The 24,377-nt window shown below is 38.2% G+C and overlaps 1 protein-coding gene across 1 annotated transcript in view; it reads right to left on the reverse strand.

Annotated features, from left to right (window-relative positions):
• The window catches only part of LIMS1 (LIM zinc finger domain containing 1), a 148,100-nt gene that overhangs the window by 123,173 nt on the left and 550 nt on the right, over positions 1-24,377 (reverse strand). The gene's annotated exons all lie outside the window — the stretch shown is intronic.

A 24,377-nucleotide genomic window follows, 5' to 3' on the forward strand; every position in this document is an offset into this window, starting at 1 on the left:
CCCAGTAACTATCGTTTTAAATACCTACATAATTTTACTAAATTTAAATGCAGTTTAAATGATCTTCTATCATTATTTATGTACCTTCAAATCTTCTACTGATATAAATAATGCTGCCAAATCTTTTCACGTTAGTCTTTCCCCTATTAGAATAACCTTTTTTTAAAAATTTTTAAATGTTTATTTAATTTTGAAAGACACAGAGAGACAGAGAGAGAAAAGGAGAATGAGCAGGGGAGGGGCAGAAGGGGCAGAGAGAGAGGGAGACACAAAATCTGAAGCAGGCTCCAGGCTCTCTCAGCTGTGAGCACAGAGCCCAATGTGGGACTTGAACCCTCCAACCATGAGACCATGACCTTAGCCAAAGTTGGATGCTTAACCAACTGAACCACCCAGGTGCCCCATAGAATAACTTTCTTAAATCTGATTTACAGAAGTGGAAATTGTGCATTACAAGTTATAAATCATTTTAGACTTGACACGTACTGTCAAATTATTTTACTAATAAATTTTATCAGTTATACCCTCACACTAGCAACATATTATAAATATGTAAATATATATATGTGTATATATATATATATATATATATATATATATATTTACACATGTATTTTTGTTTGTTTTAACTAGGCTTCATGCCCAGCCCAGAGCCCAACATGGGGCTTGAACTCAAGACCCTGAGATCAAGACCTGAGTTGAGATCAAGAGTCACATGCTTGGGGCACCTGGATGGCTCAGTTGGTTAAGCATCCGACTTCAGCTCAGGTCATGATCTCATGTTTCATGAGTTCGAGCCCTGCATCGGGCTCTGTGCTGACAGCTCAGAGCCTGGAGCCTGCTTCAGATTCTGTGTCTCCTTCTCGTTCTGCCCCTCTCCCACTTGTTCTCTGTCTCTCTCTCAAAAAAATAAACATTAACAAAATAATAAAAATATTTTAAAAAAATAGTCACATGCTTAACCAACTGAAACACCTAGGTGCCCTATGATAAATATATTTCTTAATAGAGGCAACTGATAATATCTGTTTTAATATATATTTCTTTGATGAGTCACTAATATTGACATTTTTATACTTTTGTATATAAATTATATTTTCTCTTTTGTTTCTATTTTTAAAATATTGTCTCTCTTGGGGCGCCTGGGTGGCTCAGTTGGTTAAGCATCCAACTTCAGCTCAGGTCATGATCTCATAGTCCATGGGTAGGAGCCCTGCATCGGGCTCTGTGCTGACAGCTCAGAGCCTGGAGCTGCTTCTGATTCTGTCTCCCTCGCTCTCTGCCCCTCCCCCACTCACTCTCTGTCTCTCTCTCAAAATAAAATAAAGACATAAAAAAAATTGTCTCTATTCATATTCTTTCCCCTACAGATATACTAGCATTTCATATTCTGATCAACTTATAATATTAACACTCTCCTTGTTGTTTTGTTGCAAATGTTTTTCCCAATCTGTTTTCAATTCACAGAAGTTTATTCTTATTCAAATATATATTTTTGTAATTTATTCCTAAAACTACTAAATTTAAAAAGTACTTCTCATTCTAGAAGTCTGATAAACATTTGTTTCTTTTTATTCTAGCATTTATGTGGCTTGAATTTTATAATTATTAAATATTGCCCACTGAAATGTCTTCTGATGTCATATAATGCTCTAAATTTTTCCCCCAACTGCTAACAAAGTATCTCACCGTTTGTGGCACATTACAGAATAATCTGCCTCTTCACTGCAAAGTCTTGTTTATCACATTGCTCATGCTACAAACTCTGGCCCGCTGACCTATCTAATCCTCCCTCAGAGACATACTGTGTGACACCAACCACGTGCTGAACAGCAAACACAGCTAATGTCCTCTCCCTCACCACCTTTCTTCCTTCCAATAACTAGCTTTTTACTATTATTGCCTGTTTATGCCTCTTAAGAAACTGCAGGATAGTCTATCACTTTTATCAAAAGAGTTCCACTTGGAAATCTGATGAATAATACTGAAGGTATATATTAATACAGAAAACTGAAGTTCACAAGGAAAAATGTTAATGTTTGATCTAAAAGATTTAACCCATTCACATGGAAGCTTCGATGATCCAGAATATACACCTTCCCATGCCAAATAACTGTTCCTGCACTAAGTCCTAAAGAAGAAAATTGTACACAGTACTATACAAAGATTTGTACTTACACAGTATTACCGGAATTATGAAGAGCTGAAATAACCCTTCAGGTCTAATTTAGTGCTTCCTGGAAGCTAATTTATTAGCATTTACTCACACATTATTTAATAGCAGTGTTTAAATATATTTCGCTAAACCAAAAAAAATCACATATACCAAATAAAACACACTGTATCATTCATTATTCGTTCATTTGACAAGTATTTACTGAGTGACCATAATTGTTATATGAGTTTGGGATGCATTAGTATCCCAAAAAGCATAAGTAGCTTTTTGTATGACAGTGCTATACTCTTACAACTTCACCTCTTTATCAAAGTATATTTATAAACCAACCTCCTATTTCAACTTTCATCCCATTTGTTCAGCTAACCTGGCAATGCTTCCTCCTGGAAAGCACTGATTAACTCTGACTGAGCATAAGAAAATTCCATCTCTATAAAGTTCCCAAGCCTGTATTGTTGGAGTTCCCATCACCGTCTTAATCATTCTTGCTTGCTGCAGGCTTCACATTCCAGAACCTATCACCACAACTTCCTTCACAGAAAGCACTCTAAATGACTAAATATATTATCAGAAAGAGATGTGTGTTTATTTTAGAAATCAAAAGGGCTCACGCTCAGAAAACTCTTCTTTTTAAGTCAGGTCTCACGGTCCCAAAATGACCTTGTGAAGGGGGGAATAAAACCTCCAGGATTTTGAGGACTCACTCACTGGAATGTTTCTATCTTTTGTCAAGTTCAAAAGAGAGCTATAGATTAAAATTAAGCATTACTTTTTACACTTCACCAGTGCCCTTTATCATCATTAATAACATTTCCAAAGGGAAAGCACCTGAAAGTACTGGAAAACCCAGGTCTACAATAGAGTAGCAAAACTAGTTTCCGTACAACTCTATAAGTACTCGTGGCTAAAACACTGTTATTACAAAGCGTTAAGAAATTGCCTTAAACAGACAACTGCAAATGTTTCATGGCTTTGTACAGATCTGGCAAATGCCCAAGAGACAAAAGTCCTCTCATTTTAAGATTCGAGTAAGCCAGCATTAAAAAAAAAATGCATTAGGTCCAGAAGTGCCATTAAATTATTTTAGACACTAGCCTTTCACCCACTTCAAAGTTAGAGCATTGTAAATCTGGTCCATCTTAAAAAACAGATAACCTAAAATTTTTTGTGTATATATATATATATATATACACAAAAAATTTTTAAACACAGTGGTTTCACCATTATCCCCAATCATGTAAATATATTCAATCATCTGAAATGGGCTAAGTGCTAACAGAACTTTACAGATGTCACAGGGCTGGTCACAAAGCTCTTACTCCCTTGGGTCATTTTAAATAAGAAAACTAGGGGCACCTGGGTGGCTAGGTCGGTTAAGTGTCCGACTTTGGTTCAGGTCATGATCCTGCAGTTTGTGGGTTCGAGCCCTGCGTCAGGCTCTATCCTGACAGCTAGCTCAGAGCCTGGAGCCTGCTTCGGATTCTGTGTCTCCCTCTCTCTCTGACCTTCCCCTGCTCACACTGTCTCTCCCTCTTTCTCAAAAATAATAAAAACATTTTAAAAATTTTTAAAAAAGAAAAGAAAACTAGTATAGGGGTGCCTAAGTGGCTCAGTTTGCTAAGCATCTGACTTCAGCTCAGGTCATGATCTCCCAGTCTGTGAGTTCAAGCCTCACATCTGGCTCTCTGCTTAGCGCTCCAGAACCTGAAGCCTGCTTCAGATTCTGTGTCTCTCTCGCCCTGCCCCTCCCCTACTCTCTCCCTCAAAAGAATAAACATTAAAAAAAAAAGAAAAGAAAACTAGTCTCTAACCATTTTTACAAAAGATTCATGGCTATTACAAAAATATCACTACTCATACTCGTAAAACAAAAGGCTGTTTATTTGGTGGATGAATTTCTCCATTTCAAGATTCTGATAAAGAACACACTATATTCCCTAAAACATGCTTCTATTTAACAAAATCTGCATTGTATTCCAAAGAATGAACTATTCTGATAGCAACTCACTAAAACCCAAGGGAATCAGTGTATGTTAATGTGGGCAGTGACCCTAAACTGTGATACTCTGGACATGGTTTTCCCACACACTCTCTAAATGAGAAAATCTGAAAGTAGTAAATGAAATTTATTTTGTTCTCAACTTTCCCATTAGAATAAGACACAGAGGCATTCAAGTCAAGCCTGAGAATCAGGCTAAATTTTAATCTACATTTATATGCTTTAGCTGGACAGAAGGCCAAAGTCAAATGCCAAAGGTCTCTTCTTTAATTATGGGCTTAGCACATGTCATTTTTATCTGGCTACTTCTGTTTCTGTCTCTGTGAGACCCAGGACCAAAATCTGAGCCATTACCTCAGAGGGTGCCCCACCACTTGAAGCCAGCAGTTGGCGAACTCTAGGCTGTGCTGAAGATTTTCTCACCACCATGTTCTAAGTGTTTGAAAAAGATAGGAGACATCCTCAACCTCACCAAATCTCACTTCTCCCCCACACGATCCTTTGGTGACAACATGCAGAACACTGCAATTCCCAGCGACGTCCTGCCTGGTTGTCTACTGCGCTGGAATATGACTGGCCTACTTCCCATCAATTTCAAGTTCAACCCCATGACTAGTAAATGTGGAAGCACACTGGTTGCATGGTGAAGTCATAGTCTAACTGCAATTTGTAATTCAAAGTGTGAGGAAAAACACATTACTCAAAATGTATATTAAATTTAACCCCAAACACAGCTCCACCTGATGAAGTTCATCATCTTTCTTCTTATCATATAATTAAATCAGAATTCCAAGAGTTCCTAGGTGGTTCGGTTGGTTAAGCACCCAACTTTGACTCAGGTCATAAGTTCATGGTTTGTGAATTTGAGCCCCAGGTCGGGTTCTGTGCTGACAGCTCAGAGCCTAGAGCCTATTTCAAACTCTGCATCTCCCTCTCTCTCTCTGTCCCTCCCCTGCTTGTGCTGTCTTTCAAAAATAAATAAATGTTAACAACAACAAAAAGAACTCTAAATCAGTCATTTCATTTCCTCAATCACAGGTTAAAGTCACAAAGACACAATTACAGTCAGGGAGGCATCTACTGGAAAAGAAAATGTTTTAATGTAAGCACAAGTATCATTAAAGAAATGTTGTTTTCCATTTAAAAAATGAACATTATTAACATTCAAATGATTTGCAGGTGCTTTTAAAAAGTCTCCATAAGCAATTTACATGATCCTGTACAGATTATTTTCTTTTCACATCTCTCACTGGATAACATGTTTTATATCTCTCATTGGACATGTTAATGATAAGGCATTTCATATCTCCCAGTGGACAGCATGTTAATGATATTTAACATGCACTATTTATACCACTGCCTTAAAAATGGGTCACTCAAACTAGAGACAGGTTTGCTAAGTAATGAATAGCTAAGCTTTGCAGCTAAGTTTTGCTAGTTCTGCTATAACTGACACAAATATTAACTACATCCTTCGATGGTGCGGTTATGCACAAATGAATAGGGATCACTAGGCATGAAGAGGAAGTTATCCGCACTGCATTGGGCTTCCTGATGGCACCTAAATGGATGGGCTCACATTACAAAGGCAACATGCTCTTCAAGAGTTGAGAGGCAGCCTCAGAGTGAGGTAAAAAAAAAACATGGATCCAAGTCAAAGAATGCAAGATCTCAACTCTAACTGAAGTGCTTGCAAAATGAAAGTATTATGTAGGTACCATGAACAATGTACTTTTCTGAGCACAGATTTCATGCTCATTATAGTCAGTACAAAAGTGATATATGGTAAGACAGCACTGGACTTCCTATAGGGGAATGGACTCTCTATATAATAACATTTGTAATATATCAAGTTGTATCAGTGGGTTACCAAATTAGTCAACAGGGAGGAAGCTTCTCTTTTTAGAAGCATTGCAGATAGGACATGAAATGTCTCAAATAATAATCACTTTGCAACCCCTTAATTAATGATCTAGATTGAAAGTCTGCAAAATATGGCCCGTTGCCTATTTTTGTATAAGCTATGAGCTGAAAGAGTTCTCATATTTTTATTATTAAGGAATTCTTCATTTCTCCATTTTTATCAACAACAAACACATGTAGTAATAAACATGTAGAGTGCCTAATGTGCTAGGTATGGTTCTAAATGCTTTACACATAGTAGCTTATTTAACTCTGTGACAATCACAGGAGATGAGTACTATTACACATAAGGCAGAGAGAAGTCAGACAATTACCAAAAGGTAAAAAGCTGGAATTTGAGCACAAACAGTTTAGCTTCAGAACCAATGCTCTTACTCTCCATGTGCGCCATTTCCCATTTGTAATGTCTAATTGGCACAGACCAGTGAAACATATGGCTCTTTTCATTTCAGTAAGGTGGAACTGAAAAAGGTGCCAGGTACCCCAGGGGGAGAAACCATTATCCTTGAAGTCAGTAACTGGATCCAAGCTCCAGTTCCTTTCATGTCAGCTTTGCACCCAGAGCACCTCTTTTAAATTTCTAAACCTCCAATTCTTAGTGTGAAAATAAGAATGTTCATATTTACTTTGACTCACTCAAAGTATGAGTGGAGAAAAATCATTTCCCTGGATGAAATCAGAGTCTAACGTGGAGATAAGGGAAAAGAACCCCTTACATGCTATGTGGCAAGTTTCACACCATAGGAGCCACAGTGTGTTAAGAATAACATGCACAGTGGAGAGAGAGAGAAATACATAACATTTCTCTGGGTAAGGAAAAGGGCAATGTGCCATCAGGGAAAATATCATGGGAAAGATGATTTCTGAAATCAAGATTAGGAATGCCTCACAGGACATAAAATGTTGGGGAAACAGGGTATGTAAAGACATGAAGAAACAAAGAAAAAGTTCTAATTTCAAACAGCTCTGAAGGTGTAGAACACACACCTCCTGGGCAGCTGAGGGTAGGGGTGTATAAATCTTAATGGGGCTGGAAAGGTAAGGACTGGGGAAGAAGACTAAATATTTCATCATTTCCAAAGCACTACCAAAATAGACAATGGTTCTTACTATAAAGACCCAAATCATTACTGACAGGCGGATGTCTCCTCAGTTGATACAGCACCAGCAATGTACACTCTGGACAATCTTACAACGTGGGAGCCTTTCACGCAAACCAGACTCTGGAAAGATTACTCCTGAGCTCTCCTACAGAAAGATATGAGATGGAATTAGAACTTTCCATGTAAAATGGCAACTTTTAAATATTCTAGTTCTCAATTAGATGCTCTGCCTTTGGAGAAGCCAGCCTCTGTTTCTGACAGCTGCTTAAGAGAAATCTGGGATCTAAGGGGTTCTTTAAGAAAAAAAAAGTCTATGTACCTATTTATTTTTGAGAAGCAGGGGAAAGGGCAGAGAAGGAGGGAGACAGAGAATCCCAAGCAGGTTCTGAGCTGTCAGCACAGAACCTGATGTGGGGCCTGAACTCATGAACCGTGAGACCATGACCTGAGCCGAAATCAGACGCTTAACTGACTGAGCCTCCCAGGTACACCTAAAGGGTCCTTTAAAAAAGAATTTTTAGCCATTCCCTTTTAGAGATGAGAGGGTTCAACACAGAGAGCCTGGATTACCCACACAACTGCTCCAATTTTCTTTGTGTCCCTTTGCTTTTGGTAAATGAGGCAAGAGATGAACACGATGATTTTTTAAAATATAATTTATTGTCAAGTTGGCTAATATACAGTGTATACAGTGTACTCTTGGTTTTGGGGGTAGATTCCCATGATTCATTGCTTATATACAACACCTAGTGCTCATCCCAATAAGTGCCCTCCTCAAAGCCATCACCCATTTTCCCCTCCCCTCTGTTCCCCCATCAACCCTCAGTTTGTTCTCTGTATTCAAGTCTCCTTTTTTTTTAATTTTTTTTAATGTTTTATTTATTTTTGATACAGAGAGAGACAGAGCATGAGAGGGGGAGGAGCAGAGAGAGGGAGACAGAGAACCAGAAGCAGGCTCCAGGCTCTGAGCTAGCTGTCAGCACAGAGCCTGACGCGGGGCTCGAACCCACAAATGTGAGATCTGACCTGAGCCGAAGTCGGAGGCTTAACCGACTGAGCCACCTAGGTGCCCCTCAAGAGTCTCTTATAGTTTGCCTCCCTCCCTCTCTGTTTATAACTATTTTTCCCCTTCCCTTCCTTCTGTTAAGTTTCTCAAGTTCCACATATGAGTGAAAACATAGGATATCTGTCTTTCTCTGTCTTATTTCATTCACTTAGCATAATACCCTCCAGTTCCATCTATGTTGCTACAAATGGCAGGATTTCATTCTTTCTAATTGCCAAGAAGTATTCCACTGTATATATAAACCACATCTTCTTGATCCATTCATCAGTTGAGGGACATTTGGGCTCTTTCCATAATTTGGCTATTGTTCAAAGTGCTGCTATAAACATTGGGGTACATGTGCCCCTTTGAATCAGCACTTCTATATCCTTTGGATAAATACCTAGTAGTGCAATTGCTGGGTAGTGGGGTAGTTCTATTTTTAATTTCTTGAGGAACCTCCACACTGTTTTCCAGAGTAGCTGTGCCAGTTTGCATTCCCACCAACAGTGCAAGAGAGTTCCCGTTTCTCCACATCCTCGCCAGCATCTGTTGTTGACTGAGTTGTTAATGTTAGCCACTCTGACTGGTGTGAGGTGGTATCTCAGCGTGGCTTTGATTTGTATTTCCCTGATGATGAGTGACATTTAGCATCTTTTCATGTATCTATTGCCCATCTGGATGTCTTCTTTGGAAAAGTGTCTATTCATGTCTTCTGCCTATTTCTTCACTGAATTATTTGTTTTTTGGGTGTTGAGTTTGGCAAGTTCTTTATAGACTTTGGATACTAACACTTTATCCGATGTCATTTGCAAATATCTCTTACCACTTCTTTGGTTGCATTTCAGTTTTGTTTCCTTTGCAGTGCAAAAGGTTTTTTCTTGGTGAGGTCCCAATAATTCACTTTTGCTTTTATTTCCCTTGCCTTTGGAGATATGTCAAATAAGAAATTTCTGTGGCTGAGGTCAAAGAGGTTGTGGCCTGTTTTCTTCTCTCGGGTTTGACAGTTTCCTGTTTCACATTTAGGCCTTGCACCCATTTTGAATTTATTTTTGTGTATGGTGTAAGAAAGTGATCCTGTTTCAATCTTCTGCATGTTGCTGTCCAGTTCTCCCAACACCACTTGCTAGAGAGACCGTCCTTTTTTCCTTTGGATACTCTTTCCTGTTTTGTCAAAGATTAATTAGCCATACATTTGTGGGTCCAATTCTGGGTTCTCTATTCTATTCCATTGATCGATGTGTCTGTTTTTGTACCAATACCATACTGTCTTGATGATTACAGCTTTGTAGTAGAGGCTAAAGTCTGGGATTGCAAGACAATAATTTAATTCAGGTTTCTTAAAAACACACTTATTTTTCCAACTCTAACTGACTCTCCATTTTACTCTTAGAGAATGTCAGTAAAAAATTAGGAGTAGGCATTGTCTGGGAAAAATATATCAATATAAGTCTATAAACATGATACATGTTGCCCTTTTAGGTAAGCATGCATTTTTAAAAATTAAATGTTTTAAGATCATTGTGGATTCACATGCAATTCTAAGAAATAACAGATATCTTACGTACACTTTCCCCAGTTTCTTCAAATGGTAACATCTTACAGAAATGTAGCACACTAAGATCAAGAACAGTGAAGATACAGAACATTCTATCACCACAAGGATCCCCTAACCTCAACCCCTATCCCCATCTCCTCTTAACCTCTGGCAACCAGAGATGTTTTCCATCTCTATCTTCTATCACTTAGAAAATATATAAATCAAACAACATAGCATGTGACCTTTTGACACATGTATAATGCCCTTGAAAACCACCCAAATTGTCACAAAAATCAATAGCTTCTTCTTTTTTATTGCTGAATAGTATACCATGATAGAGAAGAATAACACTTTGTTTAAGCATTTACCTGCTAAAGGACATCTGAGCTGTTTCTAGTATGTGGGTATTAAGAATAAAGTTGCAGGGCACCTGGGTGGCTGAGTTGGTTAAGCATCTGACTCCTGATTTCAGCTTGGTCATGATTTCACCACTCACGGGTTTGACCCCTGCATCAGGCTCTGCAATGACAACATGGAGCCTGCCTGGGATTCTCTCCCTCCCCCTCTCCCTCTCCCTCTCCCTCTCCCTCTCCCTCCCCCTCCCCCTCCCCCTCTCCCTCTCTCTCTGCCCTTCCCCTGCTCATGCTTGCTCACTCTCGCTCTCTCACTCAAAAATAAATAAATAAACTTAAAAAAGAAAGAATAAAGTTGCTTCCTGGATGTTGTCAATCTTGCTTAGCTGCAATACTTTGGTCAAGATGTATAATTCTTCTTATGCTTTTTTTTATTTTTTTTTTATTTTTTTAATGTTTTATTTGTTTTTGATACAGAGAGAGACAGAGCATGAGAGGGGGAGGGGCAGAGAAGGAGACACAAAATCAGAAGCAGGCTCCAGGCTCTGAGCTAGCTGTCAGCACAGAGCCTGACGTGGGGCTCGAACCCACAACCATGAGATCTGACCTGAGCCGAAGTCGGAGGCTTAGCCGACTGAGCCACCCAGGTGCCCCTTCTTATGCTTTTTTAAGATTCAATTTGCTAATATTTTGTTGACAATTTTTGCATCAATGTTCACAAGAGGTATCAGTTTGCAGTTATTTTTTTCTTGTAACATCTTTGTCTGACTTTGGTGTTAGGATAGTGCTGGCCTCACAGACAGCACTGAAAGGTATTCTTTCTAATTTTATCCACTGAAGGACTGTAGAGAAATGGTATAAGTCTTAATATATTTGGTAGAACTCGCCAGTGAACCCATATGGGCCTGAGTTGTTTTGGAAGATTATTTATTTATTCACTCATTTATTTATTTATTCAATTTCTTTCATAGATATTTATTCATTTTATTTATTTATTTATTTATTTATTTATTCAATTTCTTTCATAGATATAGGCCTATTTAGATCACCTATTTCTTCTTCTCTGAGCTTTGGCAAACTGTGTCTTTCAGGGAATTGGTCCATTTCACATAAATCATCGCCAGGCACAGAGTTGTTCATGGTATTCCTTTCTTACCCTTTTAATTTCCATGGTATCTGTAATGATATCTCCTCCTTCATTTCTGATATTAGTAATTTGTGTCCTCTTTTTTTCTTAGCCTGGATGTAGCCTTATTACTTTTGTTGAACTTCTTCAAGCACCAGCTTTTTGGTTTCACCGATTTTCTCTATTCATTTCCTGTTTTCAATTTCACTGATTTCTGCTTTCTTATTTTTTTTTTCTTCTGCTTACTTGGGAGTTAATTTGCTCTATCTTTTCTAGTTTCCTAAGGTGAAAACTTAATTACTGGTTTTAGTTCTTTTATTTTTTGTTTTGCATTTAATGGTATAAATTTCCCTCCAACACAGTTTCCACTGCAGCCCACAAACTTTGATAACTTGCGTGCTCATTTTCACTAGTTGAAAATACTCTTATATTTCTCTTTGAGATTTCTTCTTTGACTCATGTATTATTCAGAAGTGTGTTTTAATCAAATATTTTGTGGTTCTCCAGTATTTTTTCTGTTGTTAACTTTTAGTTTAATTATGTTGGGGTCTGACAGCAGAATTGTCTGGTTGCTATTCTTTCAAATTAGGTAAGGTGTATTTTATGGCCCAGAATGAGATCTATCTTGTTGACTATTCTGTATGAGCTTGATAAGAATGTGTATTATGCTACTGCTGGATAAAGTAGTCTACAGATGTCAATTTCCACTTAATTAATGATGGTGTTGAACATAGTTCAACTAGGTTCTTACTAATTTTCTGCTGCTGGGTATTGAAGTCTCTACTTTGTCTATTTCTCCTTTTAGTTCTATCGGTTTTTGTTTCCCATGTTTTACAGCTCTGTTGTTTGGTGCAGACACGTTTGAGATTGCCACATCTTCTTGGCAGACTGACCCTTTATATAACCCCTCTGGGTCTGGCACATTACTCTGCCCTGAAGTCTACTTTCTCTGATACCTAAATTAACATCTGACATAGTAACACAGACACCCCTGATTTCCTTTGATTGATGCTTACATGTTTTATCTTTTCCCAACCTTTTCCTTCCAATCTGCCTGTATCATTATATTATATTTGAAGTGAGTTTTTTGTATATGAGATATAGTTGGGTCACACTGTTTACTCTATCAAATTCTGTCTTATAATCTGTATATTTACTGATATATTGGGGCTTAAGTCTGCCACTTGTCTTTTTGGGTTTTTTTCCTGTTCATTCTGTTTGCTTCTATTTTCTTTTTCTGCCTTTTTGTGGGTTACTTCAACACTTCCTAGAATTCCACTTTGTTTTGCCTAGGTTTAAGGGTATATCTCTTTGATATCTTGGTGGTTGCTCTAAGTGTAACATATATATGTAACTCATAGTCCAGTTTGAATGAAGTATACAAAATTTACCTCCTCCTATAACTCTTCACCATCCCTGTTTAAAATTTTTCTCTACATTAATTTAAAATCACATCACTGTTATAATTTTGCTTCATTCATCAAACATAACTTTGAAAATTCAAAAGCAGAAAGAAAGTCTATTGTATTACTCACATTCATGCTCACCATGTTCTTTTCTTCTCTTAATGTTCCACGGTTCATTCTTTTATACTTTCCTTTCTGATTAGAGTTCTGGTTCCCCATACAGTCTCCTCTAACACTGTGATACTTAGGGGAGGAGGGCAGTAATCACCAGCTGGTAAGTATGAAAGTCTTGATTCCTTACTTGACATTCGCTGACCCCACCATGACAGAGGTGTTGGAGTGCCTGGTTCCAGCCTAGTGAGGATGCAAATCTAGGCTCCCCCTTGGACTCTGCTGGCATGAAAATTGGTGTGACCACAGTTTTTTCTGGATGTCTGGCTGGAGTACAGCATATGCTGTCTAGATGTTTTATATTGTGTTAGACTCTCTCTCTGCTGGTCCTTTGGCAAGAGAGAGCAGCCCTTTGTTGTGGCTTTTTGATCTGACCTTCTGGCATTCTAGACTGCCAGATTCTTCAGCTCCAACACTGGAATATATGCTAAAACCCAGAGAACTTAGTATGCTGCTGGGATCCGATGAACAGATTTAACAAGCTATCAAAACACTTAAACTTTACTTAGATGCCAATTCAGAATAACTGTAAAATAAAATGGGTGTTTGAAATAAGTGCAAAGTTTAAAGGAGTAGTTGATTATACCAAGGGATTGTAAGTAATATTTTTCAGGTATGATAATGATGTTGTAGTGACATTTTAAAAGTTTTCCTAGAAGAATCCTTCTCTTCTTTTTTATAAGTAGTTCAAAAATTTTTTATGTTTATTTATTATTGAGACAAAGAGAAACAGAGCATGAGTAGGGGAGGCGCAGAGAGAGAGGGAGACACAGAATCTGAAGACAGGCTCCAGGCTCTGAGTTGTCAGCACAAAGCCCGATGTGGGGCTCAAACCCACAAACCATGAGATCATGACCTGAACCGAAGTCAGAGACACTTAACCAACTGAGCTACCCAGTCACCCCAAGAGTCCTTATCCTTTAAGGATACATATTAAAATCCTTACAGTATGACATAGGAAAGAGGAATGGAAAAAAGACTGGCTTTCAGTCAAAGATTTACCATCATCAGTCAATAATTAGTGATGCTGAGTGGTAGGTAGCACATGGGAATACATTAATCCCTCCAGTTTCATATATGTCTGAAATTCTACATAATAAAAAATTTTAAAGTACAGATTTCATGATGTTTTCCCCTAAGAAGTATGGGAGGAGGGTGAGCACAATCTCCAGTTAGTATGATCTCCATGCTGTTAGTCTGTGGCCCATGTTTTGAGACTGCTGTACTTGATTCATGAATCTCCCCTACAATGTTCCAAATAAAGCAGCCCCTGGTTGAACACTGCCATGACACTGTCTCTATCTCCTATGAGATCTCAGTAAACATCTGACTGATCCTCACATCTCAAATAAATAAAATAGGTTTATAATAACAGGAGACAAATGATCACTTTCCTCCTTTAAATTTCTAAAAGACTTTTTAAAACTTCTGATACTTGTATGCACATATAAGATACAATACAAGATAGATAAATGTAACCCCTTGCTACATTATAATATGCTCCACAGCACAGTATACACAAATGAATGCACACTGAACTGGAATTATCTCCCCAAATTTATAAGTACTACTTTAGTATATACAAGCATAAATGGCCAAGAGTTCAAACTTAACATAGGAGACATTTGTGTGCACACAAGTATCTACACACTAAATTTAAATAATTAATTTAATCTAATCCAGTATGTTCTCTAGGAGGCCAAGAAAGAAAAGACTAACAAGAGGTTGAAGCAGTCAGGGACACCATCTTCAAGTTTAAGCTGGGCCTTGAGCACAAGATTTGGAACCCTCTGCCTCACAAAAAAGGAAAAACCAAGTTCAGAAAGAAGGACTGTGGTACATCTGGCAATAAGACGATGTAAAGAAGGAGTAGTGGGGAATAAAACTGGATAGGCTGGCTGGCATGCTAAGGTAAGAGAAAGACTTGAACTGTAGGCAGAGAAGTACAGAGTTCTGATCTATTGAATAGTGAAGTGAGTGGAGGAGACACAGACCTCTGTGAGGCATTTCAGTGTGAAACCCAGCTGTCACCAATGTTCTTCACCTCTTGAGTTTAGTTCACTCATCTGTAAAAGTGGGCACAGAAAAGTCTACCTATGATGTAGCTGTGAAAGTAAGACTTGTTAGTTACATAAATGTTCAACATCTTTAAAGTACTTTTTGTCAAAGTAGGTAATTAATAAAAGGTGGTTATCACTAAGAAAGCTTTCAAATGCTTTGTCTGTGGCCTGACAGTGAAACAAAATTATCTAAACATGGATGACTAAACATCCTTTGAATTTCTTCCCAATGTTCCATGGGTCCTTGGTCTCCACTGTTAGTATACAGTACACTGTACAATTAAGTTAACCCCAAAGTGAAAGCTATCCTGTTTTATTGAATGTTTGATGAGTTTAATCAATGGTGTCACAGGCACTAAGCAGAACCAGCTCTGAACTTTTCTATTCACTAACAAAAGAAGAAATAAAAGAAGAAATAAAATTCATTTAAATTTAGTTTATTTTTCTTTTGACATTTAACAAATTTTTATTAAGACATTCCTTTACATTCAGAGATTACAATTTGACAGAAAATATTAGACATATACACAAACAAGTATAACACAAAACAGAAGCTGATAACTACCAAAAAAGGTCTAAATGCTTTCAGGGAACAGTCACAAGCTCTGGATCCCTAATTCCCTAAGCACACAACAAGGGCTCAATAAAGTTTCAGAAATTCATTAATTCACGAGAGAAATGGCAATTCTGTCCCAACTGCCAAGAAGAGACAGGAGAATATGGTTTTCTGGCCCAAAAGAATAGCATGAGCAAAGACGCAGGGACGGGAAACACTAGATGTTTTCAAAAAATGCCAAGTAGGTGAGAGTTTAGTGAAAACACAGACTAAGGGAACTGTGTGTGACAAGGCTATAAAAGACAAGCTGAAGCCAGACCACAAAGAGCCTTAAACTTCAGGCTCAAGAGTTTGGACTTTGTGACAGGCAATAAAAAGTCTTCTTAATATCCTGAAAAGTGGAGTAATATGACCAAAGTGGTGCTTCAAGAAAATCTGGAGCCAACATGAATGATAGAGTAGTCAAACTGGAAAATACCCTACAGCTGTACTTATACTGTACCCTGTAGATTAAACAATCTGAAATGTATTGAATTGAGAAGAAGGAACAACCAGCTATGGCCTCTGTATCCCCTCCATGCTATATTAGTAAGGCAGATGCCATGTGGGACAGCAAGGCACCCAGCTTTAACATAAAAAAACAAAAACAAAACAAACAACTACAACATTTACCACTGAGAAATAATTTGCAATCTGTTTAAGCAGCTGGTGTATTTGTCACTTAACTGATACATCAGTAAAGAAGCCTGTCAATAGGAAGGAATCTCTCAGACTGTGCTATGTGAGGGCAGTGGACATGAGTGGGCAAAAAGACCTAAGGCTCTGGAAATGAGGAAATACAATCACCATCATGTGTGCCTATGAATCCCATGGCCCGAAGAATGCATTTCACAAAAGGAATCCACCTGAAAGAGAGTAATGACATCCAGGACCTGTGACAGAACAATTCTAAGGCAACACTTAATAATTCCTTTGGACATTTCCAGAACCACTATGTTAATGGGGTTCAGATATATAAAAGCCTCATCCTCAAGGCATTTACAACATAGACGGGAAGATAAAATATAAATGTAATAAAGTATGAATAGTGCAGTTTGAATGAAGTAACAAACGAATAGCATAGCACAGCAGACAGGACTCCACATTACCTTCAAGGTTTCGCCTTTAGTCTTAAGTCTACTATGAACTCCCTTTGTGGCCCTGAATAGAAGTAAATAAAATTACCTCTCCATCCAACTCCTCATCTATAAAATGAAGGAACAGTTCAGTGAAGACCACTCTCGTAGGCCCGCAAAAACATTGAGTACAACAGTTTAATAAATTATTTTTCTCATATGAAAACATTTTTTAAATGCTAGGCAAATTTCTTAGATCTTCATGTTATTGTACCTGTCTTTTCAGCATATGCTAAAAGAGAGGATATACCACAAAAACGCTACCACAAATCTCTTAACACCTTGAAAAGAATCTGTACTTAATGAAAGAAAACGCAAAATGCTAATTGATTCATGATGTGGTTTCATCTTAGCTTGGGCAAACCATGCAGTATTTAATACATAGTAGCAGAATATTTACTATTGAAGCTTGAAAAGATGTGAGTTCTTTGTGTGCAATCTTTCATTTATGCATGTGAGAGGGTTTTCTTTTTTTAATATTTTTACATTGTAGTACTTGTTTTCCTTGTTGGGGTGTTTGCTTATTTAATACATTCCATCAAGGACAGAAATTACATGCTGTTTTTTTTCTTCCCATAGGAAGTGTGTCTTGGGTTTTTCCCTTATTATTTTCTTTACTTTTTTTCCCCCCTCTTTTTTTTTTGGTGGTGGGGGTGGTTATGTTTAAATAAAGTTGCTTTGGGGCGCCTGGGTGGCTCAGTCGGTTAAGCCTCCGACTTCGGCTCAGGTCAGATCTCATGTTCGTGGGTTCGAGCCCCGCGTCAGGCTCTGTGCTGACCGCTAGCTCAGAGCCTGGAGCCTGCTTCTGGTTCTCTGTCTCCCTCTCTCTGCCCCTCCCCCTCTCATGCTCTGTCTCTCTCTGTATCAAAAATAAATAAAACATTAAAAAAAATTAAAAAAATAAATAAATAAATGAAGTTGCTTTTACAACACCCAAGACTTAATCATCCATTTCCTACATAAAAGGTAGGTACTTTTTTGCATGGACCTCAAACATATTATAGTACAGAGGTGGAATTTAAGGGAAGGTATTAAGCAGGTTGTGTTGTAGCTTATGAACAAGTAAAAACTTGTATCATTTATCTTGAATGTATCATAGATAAGCTGCTATATAACGATTCCCACTTCAGATAGCTGTGACATTAGGTGATTAACTAGTTGTTACTTAACCCTCTAATTTCTGTATAAGTCTAATTACATGAAACAGAAGTTGGTGTTTTGATTTTTTACTTTGCTTTTCTGTTTGGAGTGTCATTGTAACTACTGTGTTGTAAATGATGGAAAATAATTGCATATGTTAAAAAAAATATGAAACTTTATAAAGTAAAAAAAATTAAATTAAATTAAATTTAAAAAAGAAAACAAAACAAAACAAAAAAAAAAGAAAAGAATCTGTACTTTATTAACATTTAAATGACCAACAGGAACATGTAAATTTATGTGTTCCACCTCAAATGTTTAATATGCATACGTATTTTATTTTGCATTCTCTAAAGTCTTTCCCAGCCTTAACATTGTTTTCTTACACTCACTTGAAAGGTAATCAGGATGAGGGTGAAAAAGAAGTCAGTAAGAAAGGAGCAGTATGGAGTAGAAAAAAAAATTCTAAGGTAGGAACTCAGCAAGAATGTGGGTACAGGAAGTAAAGGAAAGGAAGAAATCATAAGGGACTATATCAATGCCATTAATAGACAGTGAAGTCACAAGCTGTAAGCTTGGAAAAAAACCAGGACGATAGGAAAAAAATCAATATCAACAACTACAGTTACCATTAACTGAGCACCTACTATGTTCGTGGCATGAAGTTAGATTTATTAAAAAATTTTACATGCACAAGGTTAAAAAAAAATCAATAACAGGGGTGCATGGCTGGCTCAGTTGGTTGAACATCTGACTTTGGCTCAGGACATGATTCCGTGGTTTGTGAGTTCAAGCCCCACATTGAACTTCATATCCTCTGTCTCCCTCTCTGACTCTCTCCTGCTTGTGCTATCAAAAAATTAAAAAATAAATATTAAAAAAGATTTTAAGAAAAATCAAAACTGTACAAAAAGGCACATAGTAAAAAGATTTCCCTCTCACTCTAGATTCCTAAACTCCTTAGATTCATAGACTACAATTACTAACAACTGCATTTGTATCTTTCTGAAATTTGTATATTTGCCATCATGTTTAATTCTTACAATGACTCTCTGAAATAGATATTACTTTATAAATTAATGAAATAAGCCTTAAAGAGCTTGACCAGAGTCATGGGTAAGGCCACTGAGCCACGAAAGGACAGAACTGGGATCCCACTCTACTGTCAGTGATCTCCAACAGAAGCATGGCACACATGTCCAAAGGGCTCATAAGAACACAAATCTGGAACTGAAATGTCTATCAAGCACTGGTTATATAAGTCACATCACATGAATACTTTCAACTACTATTCACAGCCACTAAATCTAAAGTTAAAAACTTACAGTAGATCTAGATATGCCACACAGCTTATTAAATTAGAAAAAAACACAATTGCCAGGAATGGGGAAATACTGTTTAAATGGGCCTAGAGTTTCAGTTTGGGATAATGAGAAAGTTCTGGAGATGGACAGTGGTTATGGTTGTACTCCAACGTAAAGGTACTTAATGCCACTGAATGTACACTGAAAAATGATTAAGATTGCACAGTTTGTTATGTATATTTTACTAAAATGTTTTTAAATCTTAAAAAAAGAAATTTCATAACAGTACAACATGACTGTATTTTTGTACACAGAGAATGTGTGCGTACATAAACATTTTTTATAAACAGTTTTTATCTGCTGTCTCACTTTATCATACCTGTCATCAGACATCCTGACAAGACCCCAGACTTCAGGTGTCTCCCACCCCCAACATATCTGTCAGCATTTGAACTCAACTGCTAGCAAGCACCCTTTTTCCTACACAGAACACACTATTCACAGCCTGACTTATCTGTAAGCTTCCCAACCCCTAAGTTAAATGTCCTTGTGGATTCATCAAATTCCAAAACATGCTCCAACATGAAGGGAAAAAAAAAGAGAAATATGCAGGAAAATGATTCCTCCTCTCCCCCTGTGAACTCCAGTGAAGAAATGTCTGATGAGATCAAATAAAAGAGATGAGATGATACCAGTATGAGGGCAGATGAAACCACTGTGGGGCAGGATGCACAGTGTGTGGCAGCAGGTAGAGCAGCCTTTGCTTCTCAAGTATCTTAAAATTGAAGTTTTTGGAAGACAAGATGGCAACAGTCCAGCATATAATGCAGATAATATTCCTGTGGGTGGGAAACCACAGCTTAAAGCGTAATTACAAGAAATGTAAAATCAAGAAATGACCCGAGATGTTTGCCTTCTATTTAAGTGCAACCTTAACTAAGAACATGACCTACACTGGGACTTATTTAAATGGTTATTTGACGAACAAACACAACACTATTAAAAACAGAGACTCCCAGAGCAAAGCTCTGCTCTCCATTATAGATCTGCTATAGCTGTTGAAGTTTCTCTGGCCCAGGAGAGGGGCAGAAAGGCCCTCTCTAGGAAGACAGGAAAACTCAAGGGCTATATCCACATCTGGCAAAGAGAAAGAGCTTTCCAGCAGATGGTTCAAGAGGCTACCAAAAGGAAAGGGATGGGAATGATAACGTGGAATCTAAAAAACAGAAATGAACAAATAAAACAAAACAGAAACAGACTCATAAAAACTGAGAACCAGCTGGAGTTCACGGCAGGGGAGGGGCGCAGTGGTGCAGTAAGGGACGCGGGACAAGGACGAAACAGGTGAAGGGTGACGGTGAGGTACAACTTTCCAGTTCTGGAATAATTTAAGTCAAGGTGATAAAAAGCACAACAGAGGGACCATAGAATAAAACTGTGACAACACTGTATGGTGTTCATGATGACTGCACTCGTCATGGTGCACATTCCGTGATGTATGGGATTGTCCAGTAACTATGACGTACACCTGAGACTAACATAACATCAATGATAAAACTTTAAAAAACTCAAGACAGCAGTCCTGATGGATTGTTTTCTCTAATCTTGTACAGCACAGAACAACCAGAATTGAAGGTTTCTTCCCACCACCTAATTTTTGTTAGTTTTCTTAAAAATTCAGAGCCTAACTTTCTCACCTATACAAACGGGCATACAGCACTGAAGTTTCAGGAAGACACTCACTGCCACGACATTTTCCCTTTTCATGACAACACTAGTCATCCTGTCCTGAAAATCCGTAAGGCCAGAAAACTGCTTTTTCCATAGTGATTCTTCAAGTCTTAGCTAGTAAGTCCCACTAAAAACTTCCAAAACTAAAACGCACACACTACAACAAGCCTTTAATACATATTTTAAGAGAAATCTTTCCATATATTCTTTTAAAAATATACCAAATATCTGCACTTCCGTCATCATTTAGGATTATGTCATTACCAGTGGTTCTCAAAATGTAATCTTAAAACCCTAGAGGAGGTCGGGTGGAGGGGGAGGACTCCAATACAAGAGGTCTGGGAGATCAAAACCCTTTTTAGAGTGGTGCCAAAAAGTTCTAAAAAAAGTTGCTGTAGACTTTTGCACTATACTGACACTTTCACTGACAACGCAAAAGCAAAGGTGGGTACAACTGAATTCCTCACCACTGTGGACTTGCAGGAAAAGAATGCCAACTTCTCTTGTAACTATTCTTGATGAAAATGATCCAGTCACTTTGAAAACTGAAATTATGATACAACCCAGCAATTACACTCTTGGACATTCATCCCAGAGAAAGGAAAACTTGTATCTATATAATGACCTGTTTACAACTGTTCATGGTATCTTTATTATTTCCAGTCCATACCCAGAAATGACCCAAATGTCCTTCAACTGGCCAACAGACTGTCCCATACCCATACCATGGAGTACCAGTCAGCCACAACGAAGAACTAGGATATGCACAACAGCTTAGAGGCATGTCCAGGGAATTTAAGCTGGATTTTAAAAAAGGCAATCCCAAAAGGTTATATATGCCTGATTTTGCTTCTATAAAATTTTGAAATGACACAATTTTAGAATTGCTAAACAGATTAGTGGTTTCCAGGCTTTAAGAAAGGAAGAAAACATGGAGGTGGGTGTGGCATGGCAGCATGCGGGATCCTTGTGGTACTGGAACTCACTGTTCTATAGCCAGTGTGGTGACACTCACATGCACCAACAACTGTGATAAAATTACACAGAACTAAACCACACACACACAGATAACTACAAGTAAAACTGAGAAATCTGAATAAGACTGATGGATTGTATTACCATCAACAATTTTGCAAAGTATTATCATTGGGGGAAACTGGGTAAAGGAAACACTGGATCTCTCTGACTTATTTCTTATGACTGTATGTGAATCTATAAACACTTCAATTAAAGAGGAGCACCTGGGTGGCTCTGTGGGTTAAGCATCTGACTCTTGATTTTTGGCTCAGGTTCTGATCTCTCAGTCAGTGAGACTGAGCCCCACATGGAGCTCTGCGTTGACAGCGTGGAGCCTGCTTGGGATTCTCTCTCTCTGTCTCTCTCTGCTGCTACCCACCTTGCACACATACATACACACACTCTCTCTCAAAATAAATAAATAAACTTAAAAATTTTTCAATTAAAGAATGCATACCTATGTTCATAACATCATTATTCACAATAGGTAAAACACAGAAACAACCCAAGTAACCATCAAAGGATGAAGAGATAAACAAAACAAACGAATAGTACTTACAAACAATGGAATATTACTCAGCTCTAAAAAGTAAGGAAAGTCTGACATGCTACAAAATGGATGAACCTTGAGCATATTATGCTAAGTGAATAAAATAAGCCAATCACTGAAATACAAATACTGTATAATTGATTCCACTTATATGAGGTACCTGGAATCATCAAAATCAGAGACAAACAACAGAATAGGCGTTACCAGGAGTTGGGAGGGAGGGAAGAAGAGAAAGTTGTGTTCAATGGGTACAGAGTTTCAGCCCTGTAAGGTGAAAAGAATTCTGAAGATGCATGGGTGGTGGTGACGGTCCTCCGACAACATGCATGTACTGCATACCAAAAAAAAAAAAAAGGTAAAAGATTACTAACCACAGATTGGAGATGGGAAGGGGGTGGATTGAGGAAGGATGCTACATCAGGGAGCTGTTCAAGGGTTCTAAAAAGAAACAGTTTATATTCTTTCTACTGTATATCCACTGGATTATGATCCTTTCTGTCATATATATATATTTTTTATGTTTTATTTATTTTTGATAGAGAGAGAGACAGAGCATGAGAGGGGGAGGGGCAGAGAGAGGGAGACAGAGAACCAGAAGCAGGCTCCAGGCTCTGAGCTAGCGGTCAGCACAGAGCCTGACGCGGGGCTCGAACCCACGAACGTGAGATCTGACCTGAGCCAAAGCCGGAGGCTTAACCGACTGAGCCACCCAGGCGCCCCTCTTTCTGTCATATATATTTTAAATTTTGTATCGACTTAATAGTCAGTAATTTCTTCAAAAATGAACAAATGTCCTTGAGGAAGTGGTACAAATTATTAATGTTATTAAATCTTGACCTTCTTGTTACTGGAGATGGAAAGGGAGGTGTGCATACAGTAGTTCTGCCGCAAACCACAGTAAGGCGCTTTTCTCCAGGAAAGTACTTGTGTCACTGCGAGTGGGAGGGGAAGAGATGCTTTCTGCAGGATTCACCATTTTTACTGGAAATAATAAGTGATAAACTATGCTTTTGAGACTTGTACTTGGCAGACATTTCTTGAAACTCAAAAAAGTGAGCTTCTCACTTTGAGGAACATAATTGACAGTTTCCTGCCAATAATAAAAATCAAACTGAAATTTGGAATTGTGGGAAGTGTGTTCCCACCACCTCGAGTCTGACAGGTTCTTATACTTAAGGAGGTTTCTAATTAAGTCAGTGGTAACGTTAACAACTATTACCTAGTAGCAGAGTATAATGAGATGTGTCCGCGTTTGGAAGACCTGCCTAACTCCAGGTGGTAAAGCTTCAGATTCCACTTCCAACCCAATCTTTAAGAAACTGCCATTTATCTAGTTTGGGGGTAGTAGCAAAAAATATCCACAATTATCTGAAAAAGGTATTAAAACACTCCTCCCTTTTCCAACTACATATTTGTGTAAGACCAGATTTTCTTCACACAGTTCAACCAAAACACATTGCAATAGACTGAATGCAATGCATTTAGGAAACAACTAGAGTTTATATGTCTATGGCAGACATTTAAGCGATTTGCAAAATGCAAAAGAACACCACTCGCTGCACTGATATTTCTGTTTATGAAAATAATATTTTCATAAATACGTGTTATGTCTGTTAACATATGTATTTATTGTTTCTCTAATGAATTACATATTTTTAAATGCCTCAGATTTGACTTCCAGTCCAGTAAATATCTACAGGCATAACCATCACAAGCAGAAAGTCCTGTTGTTTTTTAAATGCGTGCTACGACCACGACGTCTGAGAGCCGCTGGTCTATATACGTGCTCCAACATCTGGAATACGAATTATTCACTCAACAGCATGAGCCGCGGGTGCTGAGTTCTCAAAGCACGCGGGCGATACTGGACACGTCACCGATAACTAGCGGCGCCTCTCTGCATTGGCCACCGGCCCGGGTCTCAGCGCCCTGGGCGCAGCGCGGAAGCCTGGCTGGGGCGGCCGGGCGCCGCGGCCCCGGAGCGCGGGAGAGGGGCTGCCCG

Source organism: Suricata suricatta, chromosome 4 (assembly GCF_006229205.1).
Source record: "Suricata suricatta isolate VVHF042 chromosome 4, meerkat_22Aug2017_6uvM2_HiC, whole genome shotgun sequence".
Classification (NCBI taxonomy): Eukaryota; Metazoa; Chordata; class Mammalia; order Carnivora; family Herpestidae; genus Suricata; species Suricata suricatta.